Genomic DNA, 27,539 nt, shown 5'->3' with positions numbered 1-27,539 from the left:
GTACCACACATTTTTAAACAACCAGATCTCACAAGAACTCACAACAGGGATGGCAGCACCAAGGGGGATGGTGTTAAACCACGAGAAGCCACCCCCATAAGAACTCACGACAGGGACGACAGCACCCAGCGGGTGGTATTAGACCGTAAGAAGCCACCCCATGGCCCCATCACCTCCCACCAGGCCCACCTCCAGCATGGGGATTACATTTCAACATGAGATTTGGGTGGGGACACAGAGCCCAACCATATCACCTCCACCTGTCTTGAAATGCCAGGGCTCCCTCCCCAGCCACACCTGAAGGCAAAGTTCTAGAACCACTCTGAGACAATGAGCCAGTCACTTCAAATTGAGCATGAAACGACTCAGCATCCAGAGCAAAGGAAATACATAAAGTGCCTAAGTGGGCCTAATGGGCTCTTAGTAATCAAATCTATCATCATCTGTATACTTTCCATATTATGGTGGGAACACTTTGTAGCCAGCCTAGCTCCCCTCCTGTTCCTGTTAGAATTTTGTTCTTAGAATAAATTTACATTCGTCCCCTGGTGCCAGGGTTCAGGCTGTGTTGCACTTTTCATTATAAGCCATGTTTACCGAAGGTTTACAACTTGGCTGTAAAAACCAGTTGGCACCGAAACTGGAAACTTGGCATGAACAAATTGGCATAAACATTGGCCGGAAGCAGTTTTTCTATCTAAATCTGAGAAAAACAGACTAGGTCATTTTCAAGTTATTTGTGTTATTCATGCATAAATAAAATGAAGCTTGACATCTTCAAACAGTTGTTTGCTTTTGCACTCTTCAAAAATAGATTGGATCCAAGAAAAGTAACATTTGATAAACAAATACTCCATGACGGACTGTAAAAAAAAAGTAAGGAAAAAAGAGTGGAGTGCAGTACATGAAATAGAAAGGGAAGATGGAAGGGTTTCAAAAGTCACTTGTGTCAGAAAGTAGAGTCAGGAAAGGTATTATTAGGTGATTATGTGGTTTCTAGAGGCAAATTTAGAGATTCCCCTGGATTCTAAATTAACAGTGTAAATAAGCAGAAAACAAGCTTTCAAATAAAATAGTTTTTTTTTTTGAGATCTGAAGCACTCTTCATCTAAACACACAAGGTAACTAAATATACGTTGTTCAGGCAGGGAAGATCCAAGTGATTTCTAAATATGTTTTCTAACAGCAGTAGGCTTGGCCTGTAAAACAAACAAACAAAAAGTTTAAAAATTAGGGGAAGAAAAAAAATAAAATATAAATGATATATTAAAACATGTTGGTTAGAAACAATCACATCAATACCTGAATCCCCTTTGCCCTCATCTATGTGTCGAATTAAGTTAGAAACGCAGTTTGTGGGTTTTGTATTCCAGCAGCCAGTAGCAGCTCTGTAAAGAGGGAAAGTGATGGTGCCGACCGCTCCCCAAAGAATGCCTTTTTGGCAAATTTAAAAGTCAGCCTTGACGTCAAGTGACTCCTGAGAAGGCTCCGCGTTGAGTTCTGTGAAGCGTGGGCGGATCGGACTTTCACTCTCGAAACTCTGTCGGGGGATGACTGCAGAGACAGTTTAGGGCAAAATAAAACCAAGCCAATTCAAACAGAAAGTAAAAATAAGTCAGAGAGGAAAGAATGTGGAGGATGGACCAGGCCTGCTGGGGCCTGCGTTCTGTAGCGAGCACCGTTTGGGGAAGGAGTCGTTCCATAGGCTTGCTTTTTATTGATGTTCCTTCCTAACGCTTGTTAGCAGCAGCTAAATCCATATGGTTGTTCTTGGCAAAATGGATCTTGTCCTCTATTTGTAAAGTGTTGTTTCCCCAAACTATAGGCAGAGGAATAGAATTCTATCATCGGAAGTGGGAGAATCTTCCACCTGGGGGTTTCACCCGAATGACACCCTTTGGTCCTTACCTGGCTCTTAGGATCAGCATGGTTCCATCCACGTGGTGATTCCAGCTAACAGTTATCTTGGGACACATCTCAAAACTATTAACTCCCCAGAATGATCCACGGTGTTGATTCTCAGGTGGACGCTCCTGGTGTTTCCTCCTTCGGGAAAGCTATGAAATCACTTGTTCACCCTAATATCAAGATTGTTCCAGCCGGGCGTGGTGGCTCACACCTGTAATTCCAGCACTTTGGGAGGCTGAGGCGGGCAGATTACATGAAGCCAGGAGTTCGAGAATAGCCTGGGCAACAGGGCGAAACCCGGTCTCTACTAAAAATACAAAAATTAGCTGGGCATGGTGGCTCCTGCCTGTAATCCCAGCTACTCAGGAGGCTGTGACGGGAGAATCACTTGATCCCAGGAGGCAGAGGTTGAAGTGAGCCAAGATCGCCCCAGCCTGGATGACAGAGCAAGACCCTGTTTCAAAAAAAAAAAAAAAAAGATGTTCCTATAGCACCTATAGCAATGCCAGGTCATTGAGGATTCCAGCTTGTCAGGTGCTTCCTGGATACATTTTTATACCCTAGAGAGTTCACTTCCACATTGAGAAGTATGAATAAACACATGCAATGACTCCATTGAGATTATTCTGTAGAGATGAAGAAATTAAAGACCTAGGGCACACTATCGGGGTTCCATAGACCAGAGACAAAACAACTCAGCAATTAACAGGCCTCATAGAAACAAGACTGGGAACCCCTTAGCATTTCTGCAAAATTCGCGGTTATTTCTAAGTATATTCCCTCCAGGTGCACAGTTAGCTAATCTCACCAGTCCCATAGATTCCTTGAGGGAGTGGTTTATGTCTTATTTTTGTATTCAGTTCCTAACATGGTGCCTGAGGCTCTCCAGGGCTTCGGTCAAATACTGATGCCATGATATGGTTAAGTGTTCCTGTCTGTAACTGGAGAGAGAGACAGGTGTTCTGGTTTTGTTTTCTTTTAACAGACTGGGGAAGAAAACTGTTTGGAGGGTAAAATAAAATTTGCACCGATCAGCATAAACAAGTGAGTTGTCTGGAATTACCACATGGTAGATCTGAAATGTCGTATCTACAGGGAGCAGGTGCCTGGTGAAGAGGGACTGTCTGGGCACTGTGATCAGAGAGAACTGATGACTTCTACAGCAGTCTGCCCTTCAGCTCAATATTCTACCACCAATAGGCCTTGGGTTTCGGGGAGTTGATGGGGCAGTCGGATGATTAGTGATGGCAACTCCAGGGGAAGTAAGTGGGGGAAGAAGTGTAGCTGGTAAAAAACTTCCCATCTTTTAGTCTTCAACTTACAACTGGGGAAAAGTATTACATGTTAAATCCAATCCAAAGAAAAGAAAGTTCATCAGAATCTCCAAGCCGAATGGGATCTGCAACCCGTGCCATTCAGACAGACCAGATAGGCCTGGCGCAGCTTTCTACTCTGCTCCCCAGAGGTGTGCAACGTGTGGTCCTTGGCCCATTCCTGCTGCATAAATGTGCATTCTTTGTATTGGAACCCAGAGTGTAGGAACTAGTGGCTTTGACAGAGAATCAGGCTGGCCCTGCATCCATGTGAGACATTCCTGTTCCTTTCTTAAGGTTTCTTCGTTGTTACATAGTATCTCAGGAAATGAAACAGAAAGCTAACTGCAGTGTTAATTCTTGGAACCGGCATGAAAATGAAGAGGAGAAGTGACACAGCGAAACAGCTTATGTTTCAGAATCGAAGACCTGGATTCATTTTCTACCTCTGTACTCTCAGGATTTGTGCAAGACTTTGACCAGTTACTTAACCCATCTGAGTCCCAAGAATCCTGACCATAAAATGAAGCTACTGCTTCATACTTCCGGACAATGTATGGATTGGCTGGACGGGGAGCGGGCAGAAAAAACTGTCCTGGATGTCCTCTTTCTTTTCTGGTGCATGTCTTCCCCACCAGCAAACTCGGTGGACCGGACCTCCAAATGTATCCTGACTCCGAGCTGCGTGATTTCTTTTCCTTCCAAGCCACAGTCATCTCCATTCTGGATGGCATCCATGTGCTCCTAAAGCTCTCCTGCTTCCTCTCAGACTTCCCAACCATCCCTTCCCCAGGGCATGCGTGGGATCCAACAGCGTGAACCTCATCACCTTATGCCTACTGAAGGCCCTACTTGGCTTCCTAACGCTCTGCAGACAAAAGAACCCATGAACACCCAAGCAGAGCCTGGGCCCTGCCCAGTTCTGGCCTCCCTCACCCCTCCCCTCTGCCCAGGCCCCACCCATCCTGGCCTCACCCCTTCAACCTCCCTGAAACACACCAGACATCCTCTGGCCCCCTCTGGCCCCAGCTTCCCCTGCCCCCAGCCCTTGCCATAGACCTCCCATGCGTGGCGCTCCCAGTGTTTACTTCTCAGGTAAAATCTCTCCTCTTTAGAGACGTGAGATTGAGCCTCGATCTTTCAAACCAAAGGAACCTCCACACCTCTCTCCCCACCAAACGCTTTATCTGTTTCCTTTGTATCACTCACCTGAATTCTGTTTGTATTTGTCAGTGCCCCCAGAGTGAAAGTGCAGGGCCCTACAGGAGCCCAGAAGGTGCTTTTTCCCGAAAGTCTGGGAGAGAAGAGGTTCCTGGAGAACCGTGAAGCCCACCTGCCTGGGAGGTGTGACAGCCGGCAGTGCTTCTCCTGCACCCCGTCCCTGTGCCGCTCCCGGGGCCATGAATCCACTGAAGAACGATTAGACGATTGAGCTCATGATTATAAAATAATCACATTTTTCTACTATAAACTTATAGTAATATTCCAGTTTAGACAGAATGAAGAGCATCCAGAAGAGCTGAACAATGAGCTCCTAAGATGGGCCGTGATTCCAGCGTATGGCTTAGGTGGTCACATGGCAAGATGTGCACACAAACAAGCAATAGTGAATTGTGAACACCCCTGGCAAGTGCTCTGGTTGGACTGTATTTTCAGAGCTTTGTAAATTTCCTAATTCCTTTTGCATAGTAGCATTAATGATGCGAGGAGGCCAGTCACATTTTCAGTCATACTTTATTGCATTTTAGAGGGAAATTATCTATTACGGTTGAATTTGCAAAGTTGGGTATTTCCAAAGGTCATGGGATTTGCGCCCCACAGCAGGAAAGGCACACAGTGGAGCCAACTCTTTACTGCCTGTCTGAAGGGTGACTTGGTCTGTGACTTGGTTTTGGTGGCATCCCCAGGTTCACAGCCTGTCTGCCTCACTTTCCCTTACTGGGTGTGCGGCCTGTGAACAGAGGGTGAAGACACACATGTGGAATCTCAGCCTTGAGACACCCTGCAGCAATGCCGCACAGGATGAGAGAGTTGTGGGCAGGATCAAGTCCAGCTGGGGATGCAGGAATAACTCTCAGGACATGACACAGTTTTCCATATCACAAAATAAAGGAGGAGAAAGCTGGCTTTGGGTGGCACAGTTTCCAAGGGGTCCAATCTGTTAAATGTAGAATGCTTCAGTCTTATTTCTTGGCAAAGTGTCGCACTTGAATTATTGAGTATCTGCTGTGCACCGTGTACTGGCCATCTGACTAGGTGTTTCATACATGTCCATGTTAACCCTCCCAGTAGTCTACAAGGTATTATGTTCCCTGAATAGGTTGGAGAACTCCAGCTCAGATCATGAGGCAGCCCACCCAAGAACAGCTGGTGGAGGGCGATGTCAAGACTCAAACCCAAGCCTGTAGTTATCTGTGAAAAAGATGATGGAGGTGGTGAAAAGGATAATGAACATGTATGCACACTGGTTATAAACATGATACATGAACTGGAGAAGCAGCAGTCCTGAGGTGGGCACTATTAAGGTGAAAGGTGGGACTCAGCTCCGGAGGTTGGGGACTCGGGCTCTGGACGAGATTGAAGACCTGCTATAACAAGGAAGAGGTGAAAGCAACTCTCCATAAGACACTCCCACCAGTGCCATGTCAGTTTACCATTGCTATGGCAATGCCTGGGAGTTAAACACCCCATTCCATGGCAGCGACTTGATAACCCAAAAGTTACCATTCCTTTTCTAGAAATATCTGCATAGTTGCCTTTTATTTTTTATTTATTTATGTATGTATTTATTTTTTAGAAGAAGTCTCGCTCTGTCGCCCAGGCTGGAGTGCAGTGGCATGATCTCGGCTCACTGCAAGCTCTGCCTCCCGGGTTCATACCAGTCTCCTGCCTCAGCCTCCCGAGTAGCTGGAACTACAGGTGCCCACCACCATGCCTGGCTAATTTTTTTGTACTTTTAGTAGAGGCGGGATTTCACCATGTTAGCCAGGATGGTCTCCATCTCCTGACCTTGTGATCCGCCTGCCTTGGCCTCCCAAAGTGCTGGGATTGCAGGCGTGAGCCACCATGCCCGGCCTCACAGTTGCCTTTTAATTTGCTTGTAATTAAGATGAGTAAAAATGGCCGGGCAGGGTGGCTCATGCCTGTAATCCCAGCAATCTGGGAGCCCGAAGCAGGTGGATCACTTGAGGCCAGAAGTTCGAGACCAGCCTGACCAACATGGCAAAACCCTATCTCTACTAAAAACACAAAAATTAGCTGGGCTTGGCAGCATGTGCCTGTAATTCCAGCTACTCAGGAGGCTGAGGCAGAGGTTGCAGTGAGCTGAGATCGCACCACTGCACTCTAGGCTGAGAGACAGAGTGAGACTGGGTAAAACTATGACTGCAGAACTGTCCTGAGTTGCTCCTCTCAGTGCCCTACCTAATGGGTAGCCCTGCTCTGTGGGGGCATTGTGGAGACGCAGCAGTGGCACCTCAGTAAAGCTGCTTTCTTCCACCACCAGCTCACCTGGTATTCTCTCCAGAGCAAAACCAACAACCTTCCCAGGCTAACCCTCAACTGGGGACTTGATACAGTTTGGCCATGTCTTCACCCAAATGTCATCTTGAATTGTAGCTCCCATAATTCCCATGTGTTGTGAGAAGGACCTGTCGGGAGATAATTAAATCATGGGGCCAGTTTCCCCCATAATATTTTTGTCTTAGTAATAAGTCTCATGAGATCTGATGGTTTTATAAGGGGTTCCGCCTTTCTCATGGCTCTCATTCTCTCTTGCCTGCCACCATGTAAAATGTACCTTTTGCTTTCCACCATGATTGTGAGGCCTCCCCAGCCACTGGGAAACTATGAGTCTATTCAACTGTGAAACTGTGAGTCTATTAAACCTCTTTTTCTGTATAAATTACTCAGTCTTGATTATGTCTTTATCAGCAGTGTGGAAATGGCTTCCCCACCCTGCATCACTACTGTTTTCCCTATTTTACAGGTAAGGAAACTGGGGCTCACCAAGTCCCAGATCACAGCATCAGAAAGCAATGGTGTCTGATTAAAGTCCATTGTCCATGCAGCCCCGGGGAGCAGGCATCTCCCACACCACAGTCCTGTCCCCACAGGTCTGGCACGGTGCCTCAGGACACCTGTAAACACCACGTTTCCTGGAGAAGCCTAGTCACGGCTCCCTGGGATGCATGATAAGATTTTGTGTGAGCTAAACACTCACAACACTCACACGAAGAGCCCAAGGATCGCCACCTGGCAAAGCTAAGACAGACATTCATCTTCCCTCTCATCTGAGCCAGGCAGCCCAGCAGGAGTGAGTAAGTGGAGGGGCATGACTCAGTGCTTGTAGAAAAGGGCCAGGCATGCCGCTGGGGGTCTCCACAAGTGAACCGAAAACCTACTCTCCTCATCTGTTTTGTGTTGCTTAGAATTGAGAAGAAATAAAATGTATTTCTTATGGTTATGGAGGCTGAGAAGTCCAAGGTTGAAGGGCCACACCTGTTGAGGGCCTTCTTCTTGGTGGGGCCTCTCTGCAGAGTCCCAGGATGGCACGGTACATCACATGGTGAGGAGCTTGAGAGTGTTAATGTGTTAGCTCTGGTCTCTCTTCCTCTTCTTACACAGCCACCAGTTCCCCACTCATGAAAGCCCATTAATTCATTAGCCCATGAAAGTGTTAATCCACTGGCCAGGTGCGGTGGCTCATGCCTGTAATCCCAGCACTTTGGGAGGCCGAGGTGGGCAGATTGCCTGAGGTCAGGAGTTCGAGACCAGTCTGGCCAACATGGTGAAACCCCTTGTCTACTAAAAGCACAAAAATTAGCTAAGTGTAGTGGTTCATGCCTGTAGTCCCGGCTATTCTGGAGGCTGAGGCAGGATAATGACTTGAAACTGGAAGGTGGAGATTGCAGTGAGCCAAGATCACATCACTGTACTCCAACCTTGGTGATAGAGCAAGACCCCATCAAAAAGAAAAGAGAAAGAAAGAAAGAAAGAGGAAAGAGAGAAAGAGAGAGAGAGAAAGAGAGAAAGAGAGAGACAGAGAGAAAGAGAGAGAAAGAAAGAAAGAAAGAAAGAGAGAGAAAGAAAGAAAGAAAGAAAGAAAGAAAGAAAGAAAGAGAAAGAAAGAGAGAGAAAGAAAGAAAAGAGAGAGAGAAAGGAAGGAAGGAAGAAAAGGAAGGAAGGAAGAAAGGAAGGAAGGAAGGAAGAAAGGAAGGAAGGAAGAAAGGAAGGAAGGAAGGAAGGAAGGAAAAGGAAGGGAAAAATGAAGCAAGGAAGGAAGGGAGGGAGGAAGAAAGGAAGGAAGGAAGAAAGGAAGGAAGGAAGGAAAGAAGGAAGGAAGGAGGGAAAAGGAAGGGAGGAAGGAAGGAAGGAAGGAAGGAGGGAAAAGGAAGGGAGGAAGGAAGGAAGGAAGGAGGGAAAAGGAAGGGAGGGAGGAAGGAAGGAAGGAAGGAAGGAAGGAAGGAAGGAAGGAAGGAAGGAAGGAAGGAAGGAAGGAAGGAAGGGTGTTAATCCACTCATGAGAACAGAGCCCTCTTGACCTCATCCCTCAAAGGCCCCGCTTCTAAATATTGCGGCCCTGGGGATTGAACGTGAATATGAGTTTTGGAAGGGACAAATATTCAAGCTACAGCACCTTCCTGCTTCTTCTCCCACCAGCCATTCCTTGGCAGGTGTATCAGGCTCGTAACTCACGGCTCAGTTTCTTCAGGCTGTTTCTTCTGAGCTCTGATGCCACCCCCTTCCTGCTCAGCCTCCAGGGCTCTTGCCACATGTCACAGGGGCATGGACGTCTTTCCTGAGCCTCCCCTGGAATGGAGACATTAGCCTCCTTTTAGCCTCCAAGCGTGTTGCTGCCCTTGGATTCTGGCCCTCACATGATTCTCACCATTCCTCGGTCCCCCTGATTGTGCAGGCCTTCCTAGCACATGGTGTCAGGAAAAGCGAGGCTTGATGCCGAGCCCAGCACTCACAGATGCCCTCCCCAAGCTGCCAAAGTCTCTTCCCATCCCAAGTACTCGAAGACTTCATTTCAGTCATGGAATTTCCTTCTACAACAGCTTCCTCCTGCACTGTGGCTATAGGTCATGTTTACACATTTCCTTCTGCAGGCTTGTAAATCTCCTGCGCACAAAAACAGGCCTCATTTGGTTCCTTATGGCACCTTGGATGATATTTAGTGCATAACTGTGTTCAATAAAAGTTAGTTGAGAAAATATGACATGAAGTAGGGGAAGAGTTCATTCTCTTCAGGACTAAGCAGATATGTCTTTCCTACCCCAAGAAAGAAACATGTTTGCAAAACTATTTCAACATGAATTAACTAATCATGATTCATAGTTTATGTAGCTCTTCCCAGATAGATCAAATCAAATCAAAGTCTCATTTCTTTTAACGTAGCAGGGCACAGTTGACACCAGTGTGCTGCAACCTAAGGAAAGGCAAATGGTCTGGCGGGAATACATGCACAGACATAGTTTTTAAAATGAGCCTTTGACTCTTTCTCACCCCTCCCTTTCTCATTCTCCTGGTCCCAGCTCATTCCACCCAACAAGTTGACTTTCTATCAAACAATCTGTCACTTGAAAGGAGGCAAGATTTCTATAGTTACTTGGGAATCTACAGACTATAAAAAGCCCTTTATTTTGACGGCTAGCAAGGCATTTGCTGTGTTTATAATGCCTGATTGCCATTTTTCTGCAGGTACTCTTTTCTCCATTTAGAGTAGCATCCTTCAGAACTCCAGTGTGTTATCTTTGTGTCGTCCAGAGCACCACGTGGAGTGACTGCGAAGTCAATAGACGGGTAAATTGCATTCATCAATTTTAAATGTCATTGTGATATATCTTTTCAATATGTGTAATAATATATAAAATACATATGGAATCTAGTTACAGTCAAGTTGACAGTCTCTCATGGGGACAATTTAAGTATTAAAAGTTATAAATATATCTTTACTAGTCCTTTATTTTGCTGCTGTGTATTTCGGGAGTTTCTCTTAGAATTATCTTAATAACTGCTTTAGTCTCTGAGCATGAGTGTTACATATTTATTTATATATTTTTATTCTTTTCCTTGTAAACTGAGTGAAAACAGAAAGGAATCAGGGCAAAAGCAAGACAAAACTTTTTCTTTTGAAATGCAAATAAGTAGATAATGTAAATCCAGACCAAAATGCACCTTACATGCTGTTATGTGCACAGTTAATGATGCTTGCACAGGACGTAGAACTGCCAGGTACTGGGCAAGCTTTATGAAGATGGGCGGTTATCACCAGATATTGCTGGATTTAAAATAGTATTTTGTGTGTGTGCTTGCGTGTGTGTGTGTGTTTAAATGTGCACATACATGCTGAGGTATGTGTTTATTTTTCTGGAAAAATAAGAAAAAGTAGCAATTTGAGGGGAAGAATGTAATGAAGGGAAAAGTTTATTTTATAGCTGTCTAGTCTACCTAGATGTTCTATGTGAAAGTAACTTATTGTTAACCGTGAAAAAAATCAGTACAAGTTATCTTGGTGCAATCAAAATCACATTTTTGTATATGCCTCTGTATTTTAAAATCAACTAAAATCAATGGTGTTTTGTGGCGGGGGAGGGTGTTTGTTTTGAGACAGAGTCTTGCTCTGTCTCCCAGGCTGGAGTGCAATGGCACGATCTTGGCTCATTGCAGCTTCTACCTCCTGGGTTCAAATGATTCTCCTCCCTCAGCCTCCTGAGTAGCTGGGACTACAAACGAGCACCACTACGCTTGGCTAATTTTTGTATTTTTAGTAGAGATGGGGTTTTGCCATGTTGGCCAGGCTGATATCGAACTCCTAACCTCAAGTGATCCTTTTGCCTTGGTGTCCGGAAGTGCTGGGATTTCAGGAGAGAGCCACCACACCCGGCCCTAAAAACAAGTTGCTTTAAAGTAACTAAGTGATGACCTATTTTGGACTTTGATTAATAGATAAATATATGAATGTAGAGAATGTACTTCAATCTTACACATTCTTTTAACACCTTTCCTGTACTTTGTAGGTTGGTATCACTATTTCCACTGACTTGCTGAATATTCTGTAGCATGAAGTAGAGAGTTTCTTTGCAGATCTTGTATGGTGGTGCCGGATGCTCTAGATTCTTCACCAGGTGGAGGCAGTGGGCAGGCCACCAAATACTCTAAGTGCCCAGCATAACTGAGCCAGCCCTGCTGCTGAAGGGAATCCCAGGAGACAAAAATCACCTGCTTTGGTTGCTGGCATCTTCATCACCCAGGAATTTTACAGTTAGTGTGCTAACTGCTTCGAAGCTTGTAATCATTTTTACAGTCACCTACCACTTTACAGATGCGTGAAGGAAAACAGGAGTTCAGACACACCACCCGGTCACGGAGGCATCTTTGCTGACTGCTGTCCGAGGGCCCAGCTGCAACTTTGCTGGGTGAATTTTCTTCTCACCTATAAGAATTTTAAAAAGCAAAGACGGAGACGCCTACGTCTAGAAAAAGAACTTGTTGACATGCACTCAGGGTTTTCATGAGGAATGAATCGTGTTGGGAAACCCGTGTCTACTGGCCACCTTATCTATGATCCCAGCACTGAAAACTCTGAGAATTTTCTTCCGCTGCCAGTTCCTAGAATGTAGCATATTGCATCACGTCCATTCTCAAAATGAAGGTCCACCCATGGGAATAATTTAGAATATAATGCAGTGGGAGTGGGGCGAGGTTGGGAGGGTAACGGTTTTAGGAACCTGTTATTTCTTTGAAAAAGATGATGTGATGTTTCAGGCAATTTTGGCAATGTATTGCTATTTCAAATATCTTTCAACCTAAATTTGCCAATGGTGCCTTAGACATATTAATTCTGGAGATCTCCTTCTTTGTTAAAAGGAAGGTAAGCCATCCTATCTCATTACCAAAATCACGAAGTTTTGGGATAAAAGGAGTGATGTAATACAGCCCCAATGTCTCCTCTCCTCACAGTAGGGGTCATATCCACCTCCTCGTGATGATGGCATTAAAATTAAAGAATTCATGCAAAGTGCACAGAACCGCGGGTGGCCAACAGCTCTTTGTCTACAGCAAAGAACAACACCGACAGTAACAGTCTCTTAGTGGTATAATCTGAGATTTGAAAGAGCCTGGGAAAAAAGACAGTTGTGGAGAGAATTGTGGATGATTCAAAGTGTCTTGCTCTACCACATTCTTCTCCATGTATCCACATTTATAATTATTCCGTGACACATTTCAGATGGTTTTCATTCATGAAGCTCTCTGGAATGTACCCCACGTATATAAGAATTATAAAGGGCCGAGGCGGTGGCTCATGCCTGTAATCCCAGCACTTTGGGAGGCTGAGGCGGGCGGATCACGAGGTCAGGAAATCGAGACCATCCTGGCTAACACGGTGAAACCCCGTCTCCACTAAAAATACAAAAAATTGGCCGGGTGCGGTGGTGGGCGCTTGTAGTCCCAGCTACACAGGAGGCTGAGGCAGGAGAATGGCATGAACCTGGGAGGCAGAGCTTGCAGTGAGCCAAGATTGCACCACTACACTCCAGCCTGGGCGACAGAGCGAGACTCTGTCTCAAAAAAAAAAAAAAAAAAAAAAAAAAAAAAAAGAATTATAAAGGAAGGAGAAGAGCTCGGCCTGAAGAGCATATATACATATATAATAAGATATATATAGCCAAGGCAGGCAGATCACGAGGTCAGGAGATCGAGACCATCCTGGCTAACATGGTGAAACCCTGTCTCCACTAAAAATACAAAAAAAAAAAAAAATTAGCCAGGCATGGTGGCATGCACCTGTAGTCACAGCTACTCGGGAGACTCAGGCAGGAGAATCACTTGAACTCAGCAGGCAGAGGTTTCAGTGAGCTGAGATCACACCAGTGCACTCCAGCCTGGGTGACAGAGCAAGACTCCATCTAAAATTTAAAAAAAAAAAGATATATAAAAATCATATATTATATTTGTAATATATAATAAGATAAAATAAGGAGATAAGTAATTAATTCAAGTAGATAAAATGCATTTATTCCATTAAAAATACTATTACAACTAGGATTCAGTTTTTACTGATATCTCCATTGCTGGCACTAAAACAAACCTCTGGACCAGTATAAACTAATTCAGAATTATTTTTCCCTTGCTTCCTCAAAGACCTCTTTTCCTCTTTCTGCACTGCAGCTGCCTGTTTCCGGGTCCCTGCCTCCTGTGTGGCGATGACCCCTTCCATCCCATGCGTCCCGGTGAATCCCAGCCTCTCCAGTTCTTAGTCGGCATAGCCCTGGAACTCTGACTTCAAGCCTGTGGCCCACCTGGATTCCACATTCCAGCACCTGAAGTTTCTTCACTTTCACTTGTTGAGTCCCACAGCACTCCGTCCCCTTCTCATTGTTACTGCTGTACTGTTTCCTGTGGTCCCTGATTATGTTGGGCCTCTCAGAGGCTTCGGGTAGACTTTTCTACCAGACCAAGAGGCTGTGGCCATCTGCAAGTACAACACAGGAAAGCTCTTGTGGTGATTACAGTCATGAAAACCTTTGTCCCAGTATATAGGCTGAAGGATAGTCTGACATGAGGGTGAGATTTGACTCCATTTAATTGGACATTAAATGAAACACATAGCATGCCTTTATTTGGCATTTAAATTATACCTTAGAGAAAATACTTTACATGCTGGGTGCAGTGGCTCACGTCTGTAATCCCAGCACCTTGGGAGACCGAGGCAGGTGGATATCTTGAGGTCAGGAGTTCGAGACCAGCCTGGTGAACATGGTGAAACCCTGTCTCTAATAAAAATACAAAACTATCCAGGTGTGGTGGCACACATTTGTAATCCCAGCTACTCAGGAGCCTGAGGTGGGAGGATCACTCAAACCTGAGAGGTGGAGGTGCAGTGAACCAAGATCATACCACTGCATTCCAGCCTGGGTGACAGAGCAAGACTCCAAAAAAGAATAGGAAGAAGGGGAAGAGGAAGAGGAAGAGGAAGAGGAGGAGGAAGAAGAAGAAGAAGAAGAAGAAGAAGAAGAAGAAGAAGAAGAAGAAGAAGAAGAAAATACTGTATATTTATAATATTTTTGTCTGACATTTGACATTTTGAATATGTAGTATTATAATTCTATCATAAACAGTGGCCCAAGAACCTACATGGAACTTGGGAAGCTTTTTCCCCATAGAAACATAAAGGTATTTACAAATTAACCCTTCCATCAGTTTGTACACTGGGAACTGATTTTACGCAATTTTTACTCTGACCCACAGGTCAAAAGCAGCATCATCACCTCCTGAAGGCAAGTCCACACTGGGCCCCAGGAGCTGAGCTGTTGCGTTTCCGGATGACACATTTCCTCACATGCTTCCATCAATTCTTTCTGTGGTCACCACACTCCACGTTAATTACCACAACCTTTGCCTTGCCTGTGTTGGATTCTATTAGTGGCTCAGTCCAAACTCTAGACAAAATTGAGTCATCCTGCTCTATTGTGACATGGGATAGTCAAGAACAACTATGTAGAGACCGTATTTGGTGATTCCATGATATTAGAGACAGAAGCTTGGGCCGGGGGGAAGAACAAGCCATTTGAGCAGGGCCTTTCCCTTTCCTTCCTTGAGGAATTCTTATCAATGTGAGGTCATTAATACCTGCAAGACCAAGAATAGAATAGGGGTCTAGGAGGAGGTGCCAAGCAGGTAGGATAAAAGGGTTGGAAATGTTGACGTGAGCCCCACCCATCTTATCAAGGGAGCACATGTGGGTTTGAGCCCAAAGCTCTTAACAGAAGAAACCCCATCTCTACTAAAAGTACAAAAATTAACCTGGCATGGTGGCGGGCACCTGTAATCCCAGCTACTCAGGAGGCCGAGACAGGAGAATAGCTTGAACCCAGGAGGCAGAGGTTGCAGTAAGCCGAGATGGCACTGCTGCAATCCAGCTTGGGTAACAAGAGCAAGACTCCACCTGAAAATAAAGAAAAAAAGAAAGAAAGAAATCAGCTGGGCACGGTGGCTCAAACCTGTAAATCCAACATTTTGAGAGGTTGAGGTGGGCAGGTTGTCAGAGGTCAGGGGTTTGAGACCAGCCTGGGCAACGTGGTGAAACCCCATCTCTACTAAAAATACAAAAAAATTAGCTGAGCGTGATGGCGCACACCTGTAATCCCAACTACTCGGGAGACTGAAGCAGGAGAATCACTTAAACCTGGGAGGCAGAGATTGCAGTGACCTGAGATCGTGCCACTGCACTCCACCCTGGGTGACAGAGTGAGACTGTGCTTCAAAAAAACAAACAAAAAAAAAAAACAAAGAAAGAAACAAAAAGACACCATTTCGGGAGTGGCCTCTCTCCATGCATCCCTTAAGAACCCACAGCACATGATCAAGTTGGGGGTTCTGCATCCAAGCCCGCCCTCTCAGCTTCTTGCTTTCTGCCTTAGATGAGACTAGAAGATCACAACGTGGCAGTACTCCTTGGAAAATTCTTAATAAATACATAGAAGTGTACAGGGCAGGGCAGCCAAGGTCTGGACATCCCAAGTCTATGCCGTGGAAGAGTTCAGAATAACCATTCCAAGACTGTCCCACAAACACACAGCAGAACTAAGATGAATACTGAGTTTCCACGGTTGTTACAAGAAACAACCAGCTGGCCGGGCGCGGTGGCTCAAGCCTGTAATCCCAGCACTTTGGGAGGCCGAGACGGGTGGATCACAAGGTCAGGAGATCGAGACCATCCTGGCTAACCTGGTGAAACCCCGTCTCTACTAAAAAATACAAAAAACTAGCCGGGCGCGGTGGCGAGCGCCTGTAGTCCCAGCTACTCGGGAGGCTGAGACAGGAGAATGGCGTGAACCCAGGAGGCGGAGCTTGCAGTGAGCTGAGATCCGGCCACTGCACTCCAGCCTGGGCGACAGAGCGAGACTCCGCCTCAAAAAAAAAAAAAAAAAAAAAAAAAGAAACAACCAGCTGTGGGGCATGGCGGCTTCCCTCTTCCCTATGACGCAAGGGGCAGAATTCCTCAGCCTTAGACATCAGCCTGTTATTCCAGCAGCCAAGCACTAGTGCTTCACCTTGGCAGGTGCACTTCCATACCTACAGGTCAGCCGGTCACCCACTGTGGACAGATATATGCCCTAAAACGGGCGGGGAAAAGAAAGCAGGAAATCATCTCTTCTTGAGATCCAGGAATTTTGCAGGGGCCGCCTTTTCTACCACACAGAGAAAGCATGTCTGAAGATGAAGCCAGCATTACGTGAAGCAGAATTGCAAGACACACACTGAAAAACAGAATTCCAGTAATATTGTCGAGCTCCTGGGTTTGGCAGTACCTAAGGACAGCCCACTCCTGGAGCTTCTACCTTACCTGAGCCCCTTTGGATTATTCTAACATGATGACCGGGTGTGGTGGCTCACGCCTGTAATCCCAGCACTTTGCAAGGACAAGGTGGGTGGAACACTTGAGGTCAGGAGTTTGAGACCAGTCTGGTCAATGTGACAAAACTCCATCTCTATTTAAAAAAAAAAAAATACAAAAAAAAAAATTAACCAGGCATGGTTGTGAGCACCTGTAGTCTCAGCTACTCAAAAGGCTGAGGCAGGAGAATCACTTGAACCCGGGAGGTGGAGATTGCAGTGAGCCAAGATCATGCCACTGCACTCCAGCCTGAGCAATAGACTCCATCTGAAAAAAAAAAAAAAAAAAAAAAAAAGCCGCATTTTTGCTACTTATCTTTCTAAGATTCCTGACTACTCCTCAACGATTTTTTGAAACAGCATATTGAAGGGATCATATAAAAACAAAAACTGCAGGCTATATTCCTAAAGGGTCAATATCAATCATGCAAACTGCCTCATCCGTTTATCACTTCTTAATTTCATAACACAGAAAATTAATATCTTATTTTTGAAATAACTTTTAGTTCTTGTAAGGGTCTTCTAATTAAATCCTTAGCAATTTAATTGAAATACCAGAAACACATTGATTTGACAAGTAGTCAGTGTGCATTTTTATAGCACATTAATTTTTTTTTTTTACTCAGGCTGATACGCTGGGTAGTTTTCTCTTTAAACAAAAATAGCAGGTGAGATCTCTGTACTAACAAAGTGGAATTGCCGTATTGGCCATCAGTTCTAGCTGGCGTCAATCCACACAGACACAATGACTTAGAGAATATGAGGTGCCTAGTTCAAGGGGGGTTTTCATCTACATACAGAGAGGGAGAAGGTTGTTCAGAGAAAGGAATATTTCTTTTCCTTTTTTCTTTTCTTTTTTTTTTTTTTTTTTTGAAACGGAGTTTCACTCTAGTTACCCAGGTTGGAGTGCATTGGCACGATCTTGGCTCACTGCAATGTCCACCTCCCAGGTACAAGTGCCCCAGCCTCAGTCTCAGCCTCAGCCTCCCAAGTAACTGGGACAACAAGCACACGCCACCATGCCTAACTAATTTTTGTATTTTCAGTAGAGACAGAGTTTCACCATGTCTCAAGCTCCTGACCTCAGGAGATCCACCCACCTCAGCCTCCCAAAGTGCTGGGATTACAGGCATGAGTCACCGAGCTCAGCCAGAAAGGAACATTTCTAACCTATTCCAAGTGTATCCTTGTCTACAGCAGCACCAGAAGATCATATCAAAGTGGAGGCTGCTGGGAAACATCCTTTCAGCAGGGAGGGGTTAATGGACGAGGATGGAACATGTCTCCTAAGGCAGCCAAAGAAACGGGGATGTGCAGGCACCGAAGCACAGGGCGTGTGTTACGTGACGGAGACAAAGAAGCTCTTATCTAGGTGAGAGGAAAAGAAAGTAAATATTTGTCACTGCTATTTAAAAATAAAATTAAAAAGAGGCCAGAATCGGTGGCTCACCCCAGTAATCCCAGCACTTTGGGAGGCCAAGGCAGGTGGATCACCTGAGGTCAGGAGTTCGAGACCAGACCGACCAACATAGCGAAACCCCGTCTCTACTAAAAATACAAAAGTTAACCAGGCGTGGTGGTGGGTGCCTATGGTCCCAGCTACTCAGGAGGCTGAGGCAGGAGAATCGCTTGAACCCGGGAGGCAGAGGTTGCAGTGAGTTGAGATTGTACCACTGCACTCCAGCCTAGGCGACAGAGAAAGACTCTGTCTCTAAATAAATAAATAAATATGTAAAGTAGATTTCCTCTATGAATTTACTTGAATCATTTTGTCCATCAAGGCATAATCCAATCACCCCAACAAATAATTTAGCACACACTACTATAGCTATGATCCAAATGTCAAATGGGAAAGGTGGATTGAGGGAGAAAAACGTTTCTGTGTAAAATAGTTGATGTGAACAGTGGACTACAACATTGAGAAAGAAGAGGAAGAGAACTTACGATGACAACATTTTCTTTTAGCCGTAATCTCAAATGACATTTGAAAAACAATTTTAGTAATTTTACTTTTAAGATAAACTACCGCTAAACGCAATTCTGTTTCGGTGGGTGTAAGCTTTACTTTATAAACAGAGTGTATTGTTCTATATTCTGCACTCTGAAATTCCTGCACTTGGTAATGAGAAGCCATCAGTGAAATTTGCTTGCAGCTAAATTAAAGCCCTCAATCAGCTTCTGACTATGCCTGTTAGTCTATTATAAGACAGTATTTCTTTTTAACATGATATTATATACATATAAATGCTCTTGCAGATGTAGTTCCTAAAAGTTTGAGAAGTGCATGATTTATGCATAGTCTTTCAAAAGAGCAACTTTAATAACACTTTTGATTCATAAATGTTTTGTTTTTCCCTAACACTTTAACAGTAGAACAGAGATATGGATCATCCCCCGTCATTTTTTTTCATTTATGTATACAGATGTAGGTAACCCCATTTATTTGGAAAGTGGCTGTGTTGCATTTAGACAGAGAAACTGGGAAACAGGAATACTATAAATGTGAACTGCATGTGCTGTGTGTAGCTCCACTCTGGCATCCTAATAATAGCAGAGTTTCTGAAGCTTAGGTATATTCTTGGAGTGACCCAATTCACTCAATCACTTCCCAGATACAATGAGAGGCTACTGAAGGGTCCAGGACCCTGGTGGATTGAAGCCTTTGTCCGTATTTCAGAATATCTTTGTTCCAATAACAATAGGTGACATCCTGCATAATACAGGGCCATTTGTACAACTGCCTGCCAAAACTTCCTGTTTAGAACGAGGCAGAGGGATTTCTGAAAAGCCTGGATAGGTTAGTGAGAAAGGAAGCCAGACAATGCTGGGATTTCCAGGATTTTCTCTCCTTGAAGATGAAGCCAAATGTGCAGAGGTCAGGAGAAATGGTGCTATTTCAAAGGGTCAACCAACAGCCATTGTTAGGACTGAGTTTACACCTCTGTGAGCTAACCAAAGCTACTTAGAAGACAAACATGCTTGTAACTCAGCTGGTTCCAAGCCCTTTTTTATAGCTCACCAAACATCCTGCTTATCGTCTTCAAATTTGAAGCTAGGCATTGAGTTGGTCCTTTTCCAAAGACCATCATGTATGAAAATAAAACAAGTTTTCCTCAAATTCTTGAAAATGTGTTATTGCAGTTTAATTTAATTTTGGTGTTTAAAACTTGTCAAAGAAAACAAAGCAATATATCTTCTTAACAAAGTATCACTAAACAACAAAGCTGGAGGCATCACAATTCCTGATTTAAAATTCTGTGACAAGACTGGGCGCTGTGGCTAATGCCTGTAATCCCAGCACTTTAGGAGGCCAAGGCAGACAGAGCGCTTGAGTCCAGGAGTTCGAGACCAACCTGGGCAACATGGTGAAATGCCTGCCATCTCTACCAAAAACAAAATACAAAAATTAGCTGGATGTGGTATGTGCCTGTGGTCCCAGCTACTTAGGAGGCTAAGGTGGAAGATTGCTTGAGTGCTTGAGCCCAGGAAGTAGAGGTTGCAGTGCACCACTGCACTCCAACCTGGGCAAGAGAGCAAGATGCTAACTCAAAAAAAAAAATAAAAAAATAAAAAAATACGTTGCAAGGCAATAATAATCAAAACAGTATGACACTGACATAAAAACAGACACACAGCCGAGTGAAACAAAGGAGAGAACCCAGAAATAACTCCAAATATATGTGGTCAACTAATTTTTGACAAGGGCGCCAAAAACACACAGTGGGGAAAGGATGGTGTCTTCAATAAATAGTCTTGGAAAAACTGAATCTCTAAATGCAAAAGAATGAAATTGGACCCTTATCTTACACCATACAGAAAATAAATTCAAAATGATAAAATAGCTAAATACATGACTGGAAATCATAAAACTTCCAGAAAAGAACATAGGGAAAACTTCTCAATGTTGGTCCTGGAAATGATTTTTAAATATCCCATAAAAGTTCAGGCTACAAGAAAAAGCAAAAATAAATAAATGGGACTACATTTAACTGAAAAGCTTCTGCAGAGCAAAGAAAGCATTCATCAAAATGAAAGGACCACCTTCACACTGAAAAAAATTGCAAATTATATATTTGATAAAGGACTAATATCCAAAATTTATAAAGAATTCTTATAATTCAATAGCAGAAAAATGAATAACCCAATTCAGAAACAGGCAAGGGAGCTGAATCAACATTTCTTCAAAAAAGACTTAAGAATGGCCAAAAGGTATGTGAAAGGGTGCAAAACATCACTAATCGTCAAGGAAATGCAAATTAAAATGACTATGAGATGGCTATTATGAAAAAGACAAGCGATAATAAATGTTGTCAAAGGTGTAGAGAAAAGAGAACCCTATTACACTTTTGGTGGGAATGCAGATTGGTATAACCACTATGGAAAACAGTATGGAGGTGCCTGAAAAACTTAAGAATAGAATTAACAAACGAACATCAGTTCCTCTTCTGGGAATACATCCAAAGCAGTTGAACTCATCACTTCATAAAGACATCTACACTCTCTTGTTCATTACAGCATTATTCACAATGGCCAATATATGAAATCCACCCAAGTGTCCATCAATGGACAAATGGATAAAGAAAAGGTGGTGTAAGTATATATGTACAAGAATATTATTCACTCTTAAAAAATAAGGATATCTTGTCATTTGCCACAACATGAATGAACCTGAAGGACATTATGCTAAGTGAAGTAAGTCAAACACGGAAAGACAAATGTTGCATAATCTCACTTATATATGGAATACAAGGACAAAAAGCACAGAAGGATAGAGAGTAAAACTGAGATGACTATGGGCTGGGTGGGGTTGGGAGAGGAAGTGGTGAAATATAGGTCAAAGAATACAAAATAGCAGGTATGTAGGATGAAAAATGAGTCTAGATATCTAATGTACAACATGAAGACCAAAGCTAATAAGATTGGATCGTATTAGTTTTTGTTAGGTAAGTAGATTTTAGCTGTTCTCATCACACAGAAAAAGTGACTATGTAAGATGATAGATGTGTTAATCTGCTTCACTATGGTAATCATTTTACTACCTATATGTATCCCATAATATCATGTTGTAAACCTCAGATATACACAATAAAGTTTTGTTGTTGTTGTTGTTGCTTTTACACAAAGTCTCGCTCTTGTCCCCCAGGCTGGAGTGTAATGGCCCAATCTTGGCTCACTGAAACCTCTACCTCACAGGTTCAAGAAATTCTCTTGCCTCAGCCTCCCGAGTAGCTGGGATTACAGGCACCTGCTACCACACCCAGCTAATTTTTGTATTTTTAGTAGAGACAGGATTTCACCACATTGGCCAGGCTGGTCTCCAACTCCTGACCTCAGGTGATCTGCCTGCCTCGGCCTCCCAAAGTGCTGGGATTACACGTGCTAGCCACCATGGCTGGCCTAAAGTTTATTTAAAAAAAAAAAAAAAATTCCTTTACCCACTAAAAACAAACAACAAAAGGTATCACTAGAGAGTAATGCATATTTCCGGGATTGGACATGGGACCTAAAGAGAGATCTGGCAAACACATGAATCCCTCAGCCTTTAAGCACCTAGCAAGCATTTATCTCACAGAGAGGCTCTGTACTGTGGGCCTTGGGTCTAAGCATGGGCTTCACGTGATCTCACATCACAGCTCTTCCTTTACTGTGCAGTCATGAAATCTTGAGCAAATTGCTTCACCAAGCCTCTGCTTCCTCACTGGTAGGACGGAGATAACAGGAGCATCTTGTGTTTTGCAATGTAGGAAGAACAGATATGCTGACCACGTAATGGCCCTACCCACTGCAAATCCACAGACGGGACACTCCCCACACGGATTCTCTTGAGAATCAGGGGTTAAAGCGACAGCCCCACAGCATCTCAGTATTTCCAACAGAGCTTTCCAAAGAGTTTCCAAATGGTCTAAATCCTTTTGGATAGTGACGCGTATACCACAGTGGTGTTTGTCCGAGATTGGTCTTGGTTTATATGAAAAGAAAAGAGGTTCACTTGAGGTTTATTGATGCAAAACAAAAAAATGAAAAAAAAAATTATTTGGCAACTTTTTTGTTTTGAAGAAAGAATACAGTTAGGATGAAAGCCCCAAAACACAATAAAGCTATAAAGCGTGTTCTCTAAAAAAATAATAGCTTAGATGTATTGAACAGTTCGTCTAGGACAGGCACTGCTATTCACTTTATATGCAATCACATCTGTCATCCTCACACCAATCCTAGGAGGGGGAAGCCAATATGATCTTAACATAACTAATAAGAAAACTGAGGCTGCCAAGCCATTGAGAAATCACCTAACACCACTCAACTCGTAAATGGGAAATGAGCCTTAAAACCCAGACAGCACAACCCCAGCATTTCCAAACCTACCCGCCATTCCGCCATGCTCTGTGGCCTCACAGGATGAACTTTGCCTCTCAGCTGAAATTTCATGGACCCTGGAATTAAAGCATAGAATGAAATCACATAGCTTTACCAGGGAGGTTGGAGGAAGGCCTCCTGTAGCCTCTAGGTCTCATAAAAATGTTATAAATATGGGTAGACCCGGGAGTATTTCATCAACTGGACCAGTATCAAGGCTTCCAAAGAGATCCCAGTATCATTCCTAACCAACCATGTGAAGATATGCAAGTTACTAGCCTCTCTGAATCTCAGTAACTCACCTGTAAGATGAGAATGATAATACCTCACTCCTAGAGTCCTAGGAAGATTGGAAGACGTCATCTACATGAAATGCTTACAGAAAGCCTGACAGGAAATGCTTTACATTGGTTTTTCTTGACAATTCTTGATCTTTAACTTATTTTTTGTTCTATTTATTTATTTTATTTCATTTATTTTTTAGAAAGGAGTCTTGCTCTGTCACCCAGGCTGGAGTGCAGTGGCACCATCTCAGCTCACTGCAACCTCTACCCCCAGGCTCAAGCGATTCTCGTGCCTCAGCCTCCCAAGTAGCTGGGATGACAAGCACGTTCCATCATATCTGGCTATTGATCTTTAACTTCTAACTCCCCACCAGCCTGGATAAACTCACATCACCATTTTGCCTAAATCTGCTAGTTTGATAGGCCCCAACTGTTAATACAAAGAGAAAATAATGCATGCTGTAGGGCTGTCTGATTTCTGTGGTGTAAATTTGAAACTACTAATGGCTATGATAAGAATATTTACACCATGGAAACTGGCCAACACTACAAATCAGAGTTGCTGGTTTTTTATTTTTTTTGTTTTTTTTTTTTTTAACCAAAATACCACTTTTCTTTTTTGTTTTTTAACTAGAACCTTCATCATCAATTCATCTGTCAATTCATTAAATATTTATTGATAAGATACCATTCCTGGGCTTGAGGATAGACCAGTGAATAGGAGAGGTAGGACTCTGCCTTCATGGAGCCTACATTTTAGTGAAAGGTGACAAACCATAAACAAGTAAATCAGTGAACTTGACAATTTCAAATTGCAATAAAAGGTAAGAAGAAAATAAAGCAAATGTAAAGTGTGACTTCGGGAGGAGAGGCCATCACTCAGGGGCTGTAAGGAAAGGCACCTCTAGGAAGGTGACACCTGAATAGAGCGGAGGATGGCAGGGAGCCAGCCACAGGAATAACCAGGGCAAGAAAATTCCAGGCGGGAGCACATGCACGCAGAGGCTATGAGGCAGAGGGAGACATAGCTGAGCCTGGAAATGCAGCCAGCCTGCCACTGCCAGATGAACACAGGGCATGGCTGTGTGACGATGATGGCAAGACAGGAACGAGAGCCAACCCTGACAGGGCCTTGCAGGCCACACCTGGTGATGCTCGAGTGGCACCAGCAGGTGCATCTGCAACTCCAGCTGAGGCTGGATGAGGCAAGTGTTGGAAGAGATGGGGGCTTCCTAGCATGCTCCCATCTGAACCCTTGCTCTCACCTAATAGAACCCTACTCAGTTCTCATTATCAGCTTTAGTGGTATCAAGTCCAGGACCAAGGCAGGCACTTCCCCAGAAGAAACACCAACAGAGACTGTCCATGGAACCACATGATCTCCAAACTGAATCAAATAAGCTAGGAGACAATTCATCTTGAACAAGAGACAAGAGAAGTTTGTATATCTGCTACCAGTAGGCATTCTGATACAATATTTTGATTATGGGGTCGTGTTGCACAACAACCAATTTCTCTAACTTGACAGGTACCAGATGCACACACTTAAGTTGTGTTGACAGAAGCTCAGCTGTATCCAGTGACTTGTGACGAGCATCTGTTTCCTTCTTTATTTCAGCTGCATCCTTGCCCTGTTTCAGAACCCTGTCTAATACCTACAATTGTACCCAAGAAACACAATGTTGGGCAAGTGATTCAACACTGCTATTCCTCGGGCTCCTCATCTATAAAAGGAGCTAATAATATAACAGTGCATGCTGGAGTGGGCAGTATGAGGCCTGGATAAATTGAGTTGATGCTTTTACAAGCCCTTAGAGCAATACCTGACACAGAGTTAAGTGTCCAATAAATATCAACTAAGAAATTGATCGCTAATCAACACTTCTCCATCTGCTCTTTATGGAACTTTGCTCTAGAAAAAAAAAAGCAATCACAGAATTCAGGAGCCTCAATAACCTGTACAGGTTGAGCACCCCAAGTCTGAAAATCTGACGTCCGAAATGCTCCAAAATTTCAAACTTGTTGAACACCAGCATGATGCTGAAAGGAAATCCTTATTTGGAGCATTTCAGATTTTGGATTTTCGAATTTGTGATGCTCAACTGATAAGTATAATGCAAATATTCCAAAATCCAAGATGATACAATTAGAATAAGGAAGAAAACAGACGTCTGTCACAAATCACGGGACAGAGCGGGGTTGTCATCAACCCGTCCCCCTACCTGAAGCTGTGAAAATCTGAAATGCTCCAAAAAATCCATAATCCAAAACTCTTCTGGTCCCAAGCACTATGAATAAGGGATACTCAACCGTCCTATTGTTTAGCCACTTTCTGCCCTTGGCTGGCGAAATTCCCCAGGTCAGGGGACTAACATTTTCTTCCAGAAGCTCCCTAGGAAGCTCTTCATGTAATTCTTATTTCCTCCTGCTCAGTCCTTTACAGAGAAGGGCAGAAGATCAAAGCCAGTTTGGTTTGTACCAGGGCAAGTGGTTCTTACTCTTCAGCAACACAGCCCAGTGCCCTAAGCCTTCTGGTCAACCACTCTTCATTATTTTTTGCCACTTTTTCCAGAAAAGTTGGAGTTTCTTTGCATCCTTTTTAAAATACGTTACAGAGACATGAGCATAACCCATGCCCTCGGACAGAGGCGTCCTGTCAAGAAGGCCCCATCTCTGGGTCTAGGTCCTGTGTGCCACTGAGGTCTCTGCAAAGCCCTTCTTTCCCAGCGCATCTGTCTGGGGTCACTTCTGACCCCAAGTTCTTTTCTTCCAATATTTGCACCTAACAAGCCTTTTTTTTTCTTGTATTTGTACTGTTTGAATTTCATCAAGCATATATTTGTGTTTGTTCCAACGGTAAAAATAATATTTTACCATTTATCTACTTTTTTCAAAGAGCATACGTCCTCTAAATACTAAGTGGTAGGCAGCGTGCTGAGGGCTGGGGCTACCAAGGTGAGTCAGAGAAACCCCTGAGTGTGCTGTGCTACCTGCCTGGTGCAGGAAACAGACATCCGAACAGACCACGGGAAAGAAGTGGGTTCTGTGAAAGTGAACCAATGTCTAGGAGGGACATGGGAGGCTGCCTCCAGGGCTGATCTAAAGAGACCCCCACGCCCACTCCAGGCTTTCTGGGGATTTTACTGCTGCTGCCGGTGATGTGAAAGGCGGTCCATGACGTCGGTGCTCTCCCTTCCTCTCTCTTCCATCTTTCCCAGGACTCTGTGGCTTGGGCCAGGCAAGCTCAACCTTAAAGAGCGGAGGAAGAGGTGAGAAAGAATGAATGAATATTGGCCAGGTGCGGTGGCCCACGCCTGTAACCCCAACGCTTTGGGAGACCAAGGCTTGTGTGTCACCTGAGGTCAGGAGTTGGAAACCAGCCTGGCCAACCTGGTGAAATCCATCTCTACTAAAAATACAAAAATTAGCCAGACATGATGGTGCAGGCTGTAATCCCAGCTACTCAGGAGTCTGAAGCAGGAGAATCACTTGAACCCGGGAGGGAGGTGGAGGTTGTAGTGAGCCAAGATCGTGCCACTGCACTCCAGCCTGGGCAACAGAGCGAGACTGTCTCAAAAAAAAAAAAAAAAAAAAAGTACATATGAGTGAATGAATCGACTTCTTCTTCTATTAAGACAAAAAGGCCCCAAATAATATTTTCCAGAGGGAAAGAGATAGATGAGGTAATAGCAGCTGAGAGCACCTAGAAAAAAAACAGCACTTCCCAGCTGCAGCTCTGTGCAGTGAAAACGCTGGACTCAGGGCAAGCACCGTGAAGCCCCAGGCAAGAGAGGCCAGCCCAGGAGGGCCCTCTGCCCGCCCCGACAGACCCCACTCACAGTCTCTGCCGAACTTCTGCCCGTGGAACAATGGCACTCCGAACTCCTGCTCCAGATCCTCATCTTCAGCTAACAAATCAGAAAGATGAACGTCCACAGGCAACACAGAAAAGATCATAGAGATCCCTACCCAGGTCTGTCCTCTTACTCAAAGAAAGAAGGTTGTGCATTCAGGAGCGTAACGACTTGCTGTGGCTTATCTCCTTCAATCCCAAGTAGTTCTCAGAGTTGGCTGAGAGAGGAGAGACCAGCTGCCCGTAATACCATCTATGATGCCTGCTCCCTTCTCTCCCTCCAACATTTCTCCTTGACAACCCCACACCAAGAATAAACAGACAGGAAAGCAATGATGAGCTCCAAAGTTTTGAGCAACAAAGCAGGTCAAGTGGGAAATGAATGCTCCCCCAGCAAAACACAGAGGATCCGATTCAAGAGTT

The 27,539-nt window shown here is 44.1% G+C and overlaps 1 long non-coding RNA gene across 1 annotated transcript; it reads right to left on the bottom strand.

The window, feature by feature from the left end:
* Positions 1-664: 664 nt before the first annotated feature.
* LOC140712478 (uncharacterized) lies at positions 665-27,539 on the bottom strand. Its single transcript, XR_012094083.1, has 3 exons — positions 27,103-27,539; positions 3,765-4,089; positions 665-2,362 (listed from the first exon to the last, which is right to left on the bottom strand). It is a non-coding gene; the product is annotated as an uncharacterized lncRNA (long non-coding RNA).

This window comes from Chlorocebus sabaeus, chromosome 9, assembly GCF_047675955.1.
Source record: "Chlorocebus sabaeus isolate Y175 chromosome 9, mChlSab1.0.hap1, whole genome shotgun sequence".
NCBI classification, from domain to species: domain Eukaryota; kingdom Metazoa; phylum Chordata; class Mammalia; order Primates; family Cercopithecidae; genus Chlorocebus; species Chlorocebus sabaeus.
This window is presented reverse-complemented; position numbering and strand designations above follow the sequence as displayed.